The sequence below is a fragment of the Artibeus jamaicensis genome, unplaced genomic scaffold (genome assembly GCF_021234435.1).
Source record: "Artibeus jamaicensis isolate MK-2021 breed Jamaican fruit bat unplaced genomic scaffold, CSHL_Jam_final contig_519, whole genome shotgun sequence".
Lineage (NCBI taxonomy): Eukaryota > Metazoa > Chordata > Mammalia > Chiroptera > Phyllostomidae > Artibeus > Artibeus jamaicensis.
Window position 1 is genome coordinate 49,037,902 of NW_026521871.1, and position 10,409 is coordinate 49,048,310.

The following is a 10,409-nucleotide window of genomic DNA, read 5'->3' on the forward strand; positions in this document are numbered from 1 at the left end:
TATTTTTCAAGTACAGTTTTCTGTTTTTTACTCCCATCCCAGCCCCGCCCCGCCCCGTGCTCCCCACCTCCCTCCCATTTCCACTCCCCTTAGTTCTTGTCCCTGTGTCCTTCATATTTGTTCCTCCAAATCCCTCCCCTTTTTTCCCCTTAAATCCCCTCCCCTCTGCCCTCTGGTCACTGTCCCCCTGTTCTCTATTTCAGTGTCTTTTGTTTTTATTCTGCTTGCTTGTTTGTTTTGTTGTTTAACTTCCTGTTAAAGGTGAGATCATATGGTATTTGTCTTTCAACCCCTGGTCTATTTCACTCAGCATAATGCTTTCCAGTTCCATCCATGTTGTTGCAAAGGGTAGGAGCTCCTTCTTTCTCTCTGCTGCATAGAATTCCATTGTGTATATGTACCACAATTTTTTGATCCAAAAATATGGAACGCTTCACGAATTTTCATGTCATCCTTGCGCAGGGGCCATGCTAATCTTCTCTGTATCGTTTCAATTTTAGTGTATGTGCTGCCGAAGCGAGCACAAGTTGTTACTTTTAAAAAAATCCACTCCTATCTTTTATTTGTATGAATAATAAAAATAGAAATAAAATTATGGCCAAACTTTGTCTTACTCTATCGTAAGTCATATTTGCCCATGGATACGTGAACTGATTAGGAAAAAACCCACCTTCTATTTTACTAAGATGTATTTCCAATAAACTTTGATTTTGTCTGTTCACTATTATCAAAACATATAAATATGTGATGTTGATTCAATGTATACTAATAAATAATTATAGACAATCCAGAAGAAACTTATTTTGACAACACTTAGAATTTTATAATTATAAGAAATTAAAAAAAACCCCACATAGATAGCTCTGGCTGGTGTGGCTCAGTGGACGGAGCACTGGCCTGCAAATCAAAAGGTCACTGGTTGGATTCCTGGTCAGCACACACGCCTGAGTTGTGGGCCAGGTCCCTGGTTGGGGGTGGGCGAGAGGCAACCAATTGATGTTTCTCTCTCCTTCTCTTCCTCCCTCCCTTCTCTCTCTAAAAATAAATAAATAAATAAATTTTTAAAGAAACACATAGATAAATTGCTGATTTGAAAGTAAAGGAATATTCCTAATAAAAAACTCGAGGAGTATAAAAGAGTCTGGATAGAAAAGAAGCCTTCCTCCCTCCCCTGCCCCTCCACCCTGTACGTTGCCAGAGGCGCCCCCCACAACCGCGCTCCTGTGCGTGGGGTCCCAGATTCTGTGCGCGGACATTCGAGGAGACAGCGGGCGCACCGCGAATGTCTCATGTTCGCTGTTGGTCTCTTTTCCCCAGTTAAAGAAACTTCTTGGCACTCCCCCTTCTCTGACCCTGAGGAGGTGGGGCATAGGCGGAGACGAAGTCTTCAAGAAGGTGAACACCTTCCTTCAGCAGGCAACGCTTCAGCCCCCTCTGCCATGGAGGGGCTGGTGAAAATGCTGGGGAGCCAGGTCCCCACTTTCTCTGCCTCTGAGCCTCCCATGGAAGGCGCTGCTCTGATCTTGCGCTCAGGAAACTGGCAAACACAGTGTTCTCGCTTCCCTCCATTACCACCTGTCAAGTAGTGTCTGGGCCAAGCCGAGTGGGAGGGTGGGTTTTCTTGTCTAACCACTGGGCAGGAATGATGATCTGAAGATGCATTTTATTTGGCCCTTACCGTGTTTTATTTCTTTTCCTCACAGTGTTTATTTAAAAAAACAATTTAAATTGGCTGCCAAGTCACAGCAGATCTCACTTATAAAAACCCGTACCTCCAGACACTAACATATTTGGAAACACAGGTGCAGCGCCCCCCGAGGCCACTGTGCCCCGGAAGTGGATCCCCGTTGCCATGGTGTGTGAGACGCGTGATGGGACATGCCTTCTTCAGCATGCTGAAGACCCCACCAGCTTCCTCACTCCCATAAGTTACTCACCTGGCCCTAAGTGGCAGCCGGGCCTGTGACCCCTGCTTTAATGGCCAGAAGGTCAGATAAGGGCCCTCTGGGCTGGAAGCAGCCTAAGTTCCTGGGCCTTCGGGACCACCTGGGCCATGTCCAGGCCCCTGGAGCAAAAAACAAGAGGACACTCCTTATCCAGCAGAAAAGCCAAAATGAGTGAATTAAGTAATCTTTAGAAGTGCAGTAATTATTAAAGTAGTCCAAGAGACAAGGTAATAAGGGAGTTGGATGCGCACCGAATATCCAACCTTCTTCACTGGAACCAGAGCAAGGCCGGAAGGAGAGGGATCCCTCTGCCCCACTGGGCACCACCGTCAGAGCGCCGGCCCCAGGAAACTGCAGTGAGCTGTTGGAGGGTTTGGTTCGTGCTGAACCTCATGTTTTTCACCGGTAAAGTGAGGCTAATGATTCTGCCTGCCACGCCCTAGGCACCCAGACTTCTGCAGAGGAACACCATATTTTTTTGAAAAGGGCTGTATCAATTGTAAACAGCTGTGTTATTCATTACTGTAGAATTAGTATGTTAAACTTCGAAGCCAACCATGGGACTACGGGGCATACAGTGAATTCACTTCAAATCAATAAACCTGTATTGGAATGTCTGCAGGGCATTGGGTCCTGCGATGGTTAATTTTATATGGGAAGTTGGCTAGGCTGCGGCATCCGGTTGTTTAGTCAAACAACAGCCTAGATATTGCTCTGAAGAGTTTTTTATATGTGATTAACATTTAAATTAGTGGACTTTGAGTAAAGCAGATTACCCTCCATGGTGGAGGTGGGCCTCACCCAATCAAGTGAAGGCCTTAAGAGGGAACACTGCAGTCCCTGGAGGAAAAGTGAAATGCATCTCTAGCCTGGCCTGCAGGTTTCAGACCTGCCAGTCCCTACAAGTGCATAGACCAACTTAAAATAAGTCTCTCTCTCTTTCTCCTGTGTGCATATAAAACAAATAGGATATAAGTATGTGTAAGTAAACATGCACATATATGCATATATGTGCCTATTGTATGTTGTTGGCTCCACTGTGCATATACTTTTGGGAATGCTGGATGGACAGAGAGGTTGAGAAACATGCCCAGGTCATAGGAAAAACAAACCTCTGGAGGCTGACAGGCCTGGATGGAGAGCCACCTCACTGAGCCAGAGGCTGAGACCAGACCCAGGTGTGGGGAGGAGAAATGGGCCTTTTGACTCTACTGGAGGCTTCCGTCCTTTCATCCTCTGTCATGCTGTTCTTGTTGATCCCTCTCCAAGTAACACGCATCAGGACCCCACCAGAGAGCTGAGTGGAGCTGGACAATGACAGCGTCCCAAGGAGGCACAGGCCCTTTGGGGGTGGATGGGTGTGCAGCTCTGATGGAGGTACTTGGAGGCAAAGATAGTTTGCAAAGTTCTAGTCTAAAAGAGAAGAGTTGTCTCAGAGTAAGATTATGTTCCATGTCCTTTATTGCCCAATTCCTTAGGTTGCAAGTGATGAAAAATTCAAATTAAAGTGAAGCAAGTAAAAAAGGGAATTTACCAGCTTGTGTCATGAAAAGTCCAAAGTTTGGGTGTGAGGGGATCCAGGTTAATAAGTTCATGAGAACTCAGTCTCTCTTTCATCATCTTTTGGTTCCACTTTTCCTAGTGTTGGCCTCATTCTCTGCAGATTCTGCCCTAATGGCAGCAAAACAATGATGAGCGTGTCTGGATTTCCATCCCCACTGGCCAAGGTTTCTGAATAGAGATGGAGATGGAGATAGAGATAGAGATGATAGAGATGATAGAGAGATAGAGATGGAGATAGAGATAGAGATGATAGAGATAGATGATGATAGAGATAGAGAGATGGAGATGGAGATAGAGATAGGGACAGAGATGATAGAGAGATAGAGATGGAGATAGAGATAGAGATAGAGAGATGGAGGTAGAGAGAGAGATAGAGAGATAGAGATGGAGATAGAGATAGAGTTGATAGAGATAGAGATGATAGAGATAGAGGGAGGGAGAGACCTTCCCAACAGTTCTCACAAATGTCCTGAAACTGACTCTCCTTGAGCCATCTTGGGACAGGCACTCACCTTGGGACATCTTGGGACATGGCCAATCTCTGTGGCCAGGGGGGTGGAATATGGTGGGTTCTCCACTGGGATCCTTAAAAGCTTTGGATTCTGTCAAAGTCTTTTTTGACTTTCTAACAAAGAATTCACAAAGGAAGTAATTAGTAGATTTATCTGAATAAAACTGAAAAGCATCATGTCAACATCCATAATAAAACAAAAGTGAAAACAAAATTGGACCAGAATATTTGCCAAGTTCAGAGTTCATGGTTTTATTATAGGATTAAAATATAAAGAGTACACACATTGGTAAGAGAACACCGACTCTATGACTTAGAAAAATGGGCAGTTGCAGCACCACCGAGACATCCCACAGGTACCTCAAAATCAGCTTGCAAAGCAGAGCTCTCAATGGTATCAGAAGCATGTAACAGAAAATCTGACTCATACCAGCTTAGACTATAAATATGAAGACCAAAGGTATGTAGGCTTCAGATATGGTTTGACCAGAGTTCTAGCTCTGTTTCTCTATTTCCTCTTCTCTTTGTTTCTGCCCATATTCAGCTTCTTCAGACTGGCAGCCCTCATGCTGACCAAAAGGCTGCAGCAGCTTCAGGCTTCATAGATTCATGTGTACCATACTGTCTGGAATGAGACCTGTGATCTTTGCACTGATTAGATTATCCCTGGACTCATTCATTGGCAGAGAAGCCAAGAGCTAATTGGCTTAGACCCAGTCCTTGAACTGGTTTCTCGGGAAAGAGGGATGAGATTATTTTGTTTCATCTAAGTCTAGAAAGCAAGGACATGCTCAAATATTAATACTAATGGGGACATGTAAAAAGAACACAGGAGCCAGCTTGAAGAGGCTCCCACTGGTCAAATCTGGGAGAATCTGAGCATCCAAAAAGAATAATGATGGAGATGGATTATAACACAGTGGATTTCAGAAACATCCATGAAGCCATAGTAATGCTCAGGGATGAGGGTAAAGGAAGTACAGGAGAAAGGTACCTTTGATAGAAGAATAAACGTCACAGATTGAGTTCCTCAGGAGAAACACTGGAGAATAGAGATTTGTACGCAGGAGGTTTACTGGGGAAGGCATCTAGGATGAACACTTTGGGGGACTCGGAAAAGCACAATGGGGCCCATCTGGGAGGTGAACTGTGATGTCATCATAGCAGGACCATAGCTGTTTTCACAAGGAGCTCTGGAGCTGGGGTGACCCTTTAGGGTTGTCCCAAGTTGGGGTGAGAGGCCTGGGCCTTTGTTTTCCCTCCCACTACACTGTCAGAGGAGAGGACTGTTCTGAGGGAGTGGCCATGACCTCGGGGAAGGCAGTTTCTTTCCACTGAGGATAATTCCTGGGCAGGACCTCAGCAGGCAACACACTGAGCAGCCAGAGAAACAAGTGTCCCAGTCCTGAAGGGAAGCACACCTCGGCCTGCCCTCAGTTCATGATACAGACACAACGATAGAATATGAACATCTCAACTGGGCAAAATCCAGTGTAATAATTGATCTGGGTAAGGATCATCAATGCATAGATATCAATGCTAAAAACCATTAGGAGAAAGATTTGGGGGGAACCAAATATTTACGTGGTCTGGAAGTTTCTCCTCACTTTTTAATTACTTAACTTACTTTTTAATTACAAGGTGGTGGGGGGAGTGCCTTTACAATGGGAATATCCGACAGATACCACCTTAACTGAGAGATCAAAATTGATCTCGCCAATATGGGACAAATTGACCTCCTATGTCTCCTGGTGCGATGCAATATAAGGTACACAGCTTCTTCTCTCTTGCATTTTTGCCCAACATTCTAACCTTACCTAACACGAAGAAACAATGAGACAGAGCTAGTGTATGGGATATTCTTCAAGACAATTGGCCTGGACTCATCAAAAGCATCAATATCTTGAAAGGCAAAAAAAAAAAAAAAGAACAAGGGGAATGTCTTCAATCAAGGGCTGGCAAACTCTAGTCCATGGGTCAAATCTGGCCCTTCTCCTGTATTTGTAAATAAAGTTTTATTGAGATACACCCACACCCACTTGTTTTCAATATTGTCTATGGCTGCTTTCAGGCTACGACAGCAGAGTAGGTAGCTGAAACAGAGACCTGTAGGGCCCTTCACAGAAAAAGTTTGCCAACTCCTGCTGCAGATTAGAGATGACCAAGGGGACATGACAATCAGCTCCAAATACAACACCGAACCTTGACTGGGTCCTGGGTGTTTTTAAAGCTGGAAGAGAAAATTTGGGGACAATTGGAGAAAATTTGAATATGAATTGTATGATAAGTGAAATTATTGAATCAGTGTTAAATTTCTTTTGTGTGTGTATGATAATGATCTCGTGGTTATGTGGGAAGAGTCCTTCCTTTTAGAAGATAATGCAATGTGATCAGCAGGCAAATATCAAGATGTCTGTTAACTTATTCTCCAAAGGTTCAGCTGAAGAAAAACCAATCTCATTCTCTCTCTAGTCTCTCCTCTCTGTGTCCATAAGGAGAGATCAAACAAATGTGGTGGAATGTTAAAATTGGTGTAGCCAAATAAGGTCACATGGTGTTTATTGTCCTACTCATTTAACTTTTTAACTTCAAATTTTTTCAGAATATAAAGTTGGGGAAATACATGAAGGCAACTTTGTTCATCTTAATTCTTCATCTCATTCCAGGGGACAGTTTTTAGACTGCTTGAAATGGTTTGTTTAATATTTTTTTGAAATCCGAAGATGAAAAAACATTGAAGTGAATTTTCCAGGTCCCTCTGACATCTCTTTGTATTCCCATAGAAAGAAGGATAATTCTTGTCCGAGAGGGGAGAGCTGGGTGCTTTCAGACTGGTAGGCACCGGGCCACACTGACCGGGGGCCGACAGGGGAGGCCACCGTAACTTAAAACATCCGGTCACATGCTAGTAATACGAGTCTCGGAGGTGACCTCTCCTTTCAGTTCCTAATGCTTACTTTTGAACTTTTAGAAATGAAAATTCCCTGACTAAGAACAGCTTTGTGGAAAGAGTGTAGCAGAGCAGTATCGCCCTCAAATCCCAGCCTGGCCATTTTCTGACAGTGGCAATCGCCAGTCTTACAAGGCCTGGGCGTGTTGGCTACGTGCCAGGCCCAGGTCTAAGAACTTCACGACGCGTAATTCATTTCTTCCTTACAGCACTAGGAAGTGACTGTTATTCTCACTCATTTTGCAGAGGAAGAGACTGCGTCCGGGACCTGGGATCCGCCTTGGCTCGTGTCCCTCCGGGGCTCCCGTACACACTCTCTTTCAGAGGTGGCCTTTGGGAGAAGAGCTGTGGTGAAAGGTAACCATCAGGTGGCTTGGTCTTGAGGAGGGACTGGTCCACATGAGGAGTGAGAGCATGAGGTCAGGAAAAGACCATGCACTTGTCTTTGTCAACCTGAAGTCTACCCCAAAACCTCCTTATTAGCCTCTTGCAGGTAACAGCCAGCACAGTGGTGGGATCCTGACTTGGAAGGTTAGTGTGACTGGTGTCTCAGACTTTGGCGACTGCCCTGGGGCTGGGTGCTGATCAGGCTGAGGGCTGTGGAGGGCTGCAGACACCCTTGCCATGGTCACCTGGCCCAGCAACCGTGTGTAGCAGGCACACGCACAAGATACAATTGTTTCTTTCTCTGAGTCAGTTTGTACTGGGATGCTGGCCTTTCCCTGGTTGAGGCTGCCCTTCTGGGCATGCGTCATTCTCAGACTATGCCACCTGGCCAGATTCCTTGAATTTGAAACACAAGGATAGGAGTCAGCTTGTCCATCAGAGTGCTTCGTGGTGCCTCTGTTGTCCCATCAAGCACAGAGGGGACTCTGCTGAAATTGCTTCTCTTAGTCCTCTCCTCTGAGGGCCTGGGAAACTCATTTCAGGTTAAGTCATGGTTTTATTTCCCAGTCTTATAAAGATGCTATTTGGATTTGTGCCTGTAGCTGTGACAGTAAAAACAGGATTTATAATACTGGGGATTGAGGAAGAGTTTTGCAACTCACCCCAAAGGAGAAGTATTGAATTTGTCAGCTTCCCCCTGACAATGGGGATTGATGGCACTCCACCGCACTGGTGACCATGTGGGGACCAAAATAGATCACCGTGCAGGGAGGGAGGTGGGGGGGGTATCAAAGGCGCCCCGCTTCCCTCCATTCTTGGCTGACAGGTGTAGGCTGGGTGCTGATCGGTAAAGCCTCCCTGTGGGAAATGAGCTCCTCGAGAGGCCCAGGTGCAAGTCCTGTAAGCTGGGGGTGGAGACCACCTGCTTACACTGGAGGGCCAGCGCGGGCAGCAGGCCAAAGCTTCCCTGCTCACGTGAGGACAGTCTAAGCCCCACCCCATCCCCCTGTAGCCTTTCTGGCTGGGGATGGTGGCTGGAGGGCAGATCTTGGAAGTGGCTCTAAAGAGAAATGAAAAAGAAAGAAGAAGAGGGGAAAAAAAGAATAGAAATTAGGGAGGCCATTGAGAGCACCATGGGAGACGGGAAGAAGGGAGGTGGACCCAGAGGGCAGGACGTTGGAGACAGTGTTTGGAGGTTCACGCATTTCCTCCCTGACCAGGCAAAATCCTTACGTTCTTCTGGCAGCTGTCCTGGCATGAGTAGGTGCCCTCAGACTGGGAGAGAAGTTGACCACTGTGCTCTGATGTGGCTCCTCCTCCGGTGACAAGTGTGGCTCAGTGGGTGAGTTCCAGACTGCGAACCAAAGGGTCGCCAGTTCAATTCCCAGTTGAGGGCCAGGTCCCTGGTGTGGGGCGCACGAGAAGCAACCACACATTGATATTTCTCTCCCTCTCTTTCTCCTTCCCTTCCCCTCTCTAACAATACATAAGTAAAATCTTTCAAAACATAAGATGTATTTTTGTTTCTACCTAAAAGAATGAGGAAAAAGAGGCCTTTCCCTGCTTCGCCTGTTGTTCTGTGGTTTCCAGAGCTGCCTGGGGTGGGTCTGTGGATGGAGGAACTCTGGCTGTTGCCTAACAATGCACCGTGTACGACAGAAATGGAACGGCCTGTCTTTGAGAAAACCACTTGGCCCTCCTATGGATGGAGGGTGTCTGGAAGGGCAGCCGGATATTTCCACATTCGCCAAGACCTACTTCTCTCCCGTGCGCTCAGATAACACTACGTCGGGGTGGCTCCAAATGTGGTCGCTGGCTCAGCAAGTTAGGCCGACAGTCATGCCAGTCATGGGGAAGCCGAAGTGGTCCCCACGGGGCAGGAGAGTGGGATGCAGGTGGAGAAGAAACTTAGCTTGTGAGTTGGGACAGACTGCCCCAATTCGAGGTCACTGGCTGGGGCACCGTCTAGGGGCCAGGTGGTACCTAAGGTGGACCTCTCAGATGGGAGTTTCTGCAGTCCCAGGTACAGCTGTTGACCTATGGGGCCCCAGGAGAATTCGGTCTGTGGGTGCTCAGGGGCAGCATCTCAGATGATGGATAGCCCGCCAGATCCTAGACACTCCAGATGCAGTGTAAGGGGCGATGGATTCTTCCCAGTAACCCAGCATGTATTCTCTGTCTGGGTGGTAAGGTCCCTGGAAAGCTGACTTCCCCCTTAGGTGGTCATTTAATGAGCATAGAATAAGCCTAGTGAGTAGGATTATTTGGTTGAGATTTGTCTTTCCCCCCAAGTCCTGGGGCAGCCCCAGGGTATCACCCTCCCCCACAGCAACGCCTCTGGTCTAAGGCTCTGTTCACCCACCCAGGTCCTGCTGCAGGCTACCAATAGCACTGGCCTCTGGGACTCCAGCATCCTTTGCTGCGGAGTTTGCGGACCATCTTTCCTTAGAGATACTACTGATATCACAGAACAGCTGTTGCCACAGGCGGCCCCACCCAGGCTGCACCTGCCATTGTGAGTAGATTGATTCTGCTAAACTCTGAGTTCTGGCATGCAGGCCTCCCCTTCCTGCCAGAGTCATCTGCGTGCAGACTTTCTTTCTGGGGAATTTCCATGGCCTACCTATATGTTCTCTGCTCCTTTCTCCAGAGATATAATTGACATATGACAACGTATAAGTTTAAGGTGCACGACGTAGTGATTTTTTATGTGTATATTGCAAATTGATCACCACAGTAAGATCAGCTAACACATTCTCACATAATTAGCTAACACATCACTTCACATAATTACTTTTTTTTGTGGTGAGAGCTTTTAAAATCTATTCTCTTAGCAACATTCAAATACACACTACAGCATTATTAACTATAGCCATGGCAGGATTGGTCTGTATTTTCACCAAAATGAGGGAGGAGGCTCAGTGGCCTGACAGTAAGGGACCTACCTGTTTCATTAGTTCACTCTGTGACTTTGGGCCAGCCGCTGGCCCTCTCTGAGCCTTCTTTTTCTTACCTGCAACATGCAGGCTCGAACCAATTACCTTTGACCACC

At 46.6% G+C, this 10,409-nt stretch overlaps 1 non-coding gene across 1 annotated transcript; it reads right to left on the reverse strand.

Moving 5' to 3' along the window:
- Window positions 1-417: 417 nt before the first annotated feature.
- LOC119051552 (U6 spliceosomal RNA) lies at window positions 418-524 on the reverse strand. Its single transcript, XR_005082943.2, has one exon. It is a non-coding gene; the product is annotated as a U6 spliceosomal RNA (small nuclear RNA).
- Between the last annotated feature and the right edge of the window lie 9,885 nt (window positions 525-10,409).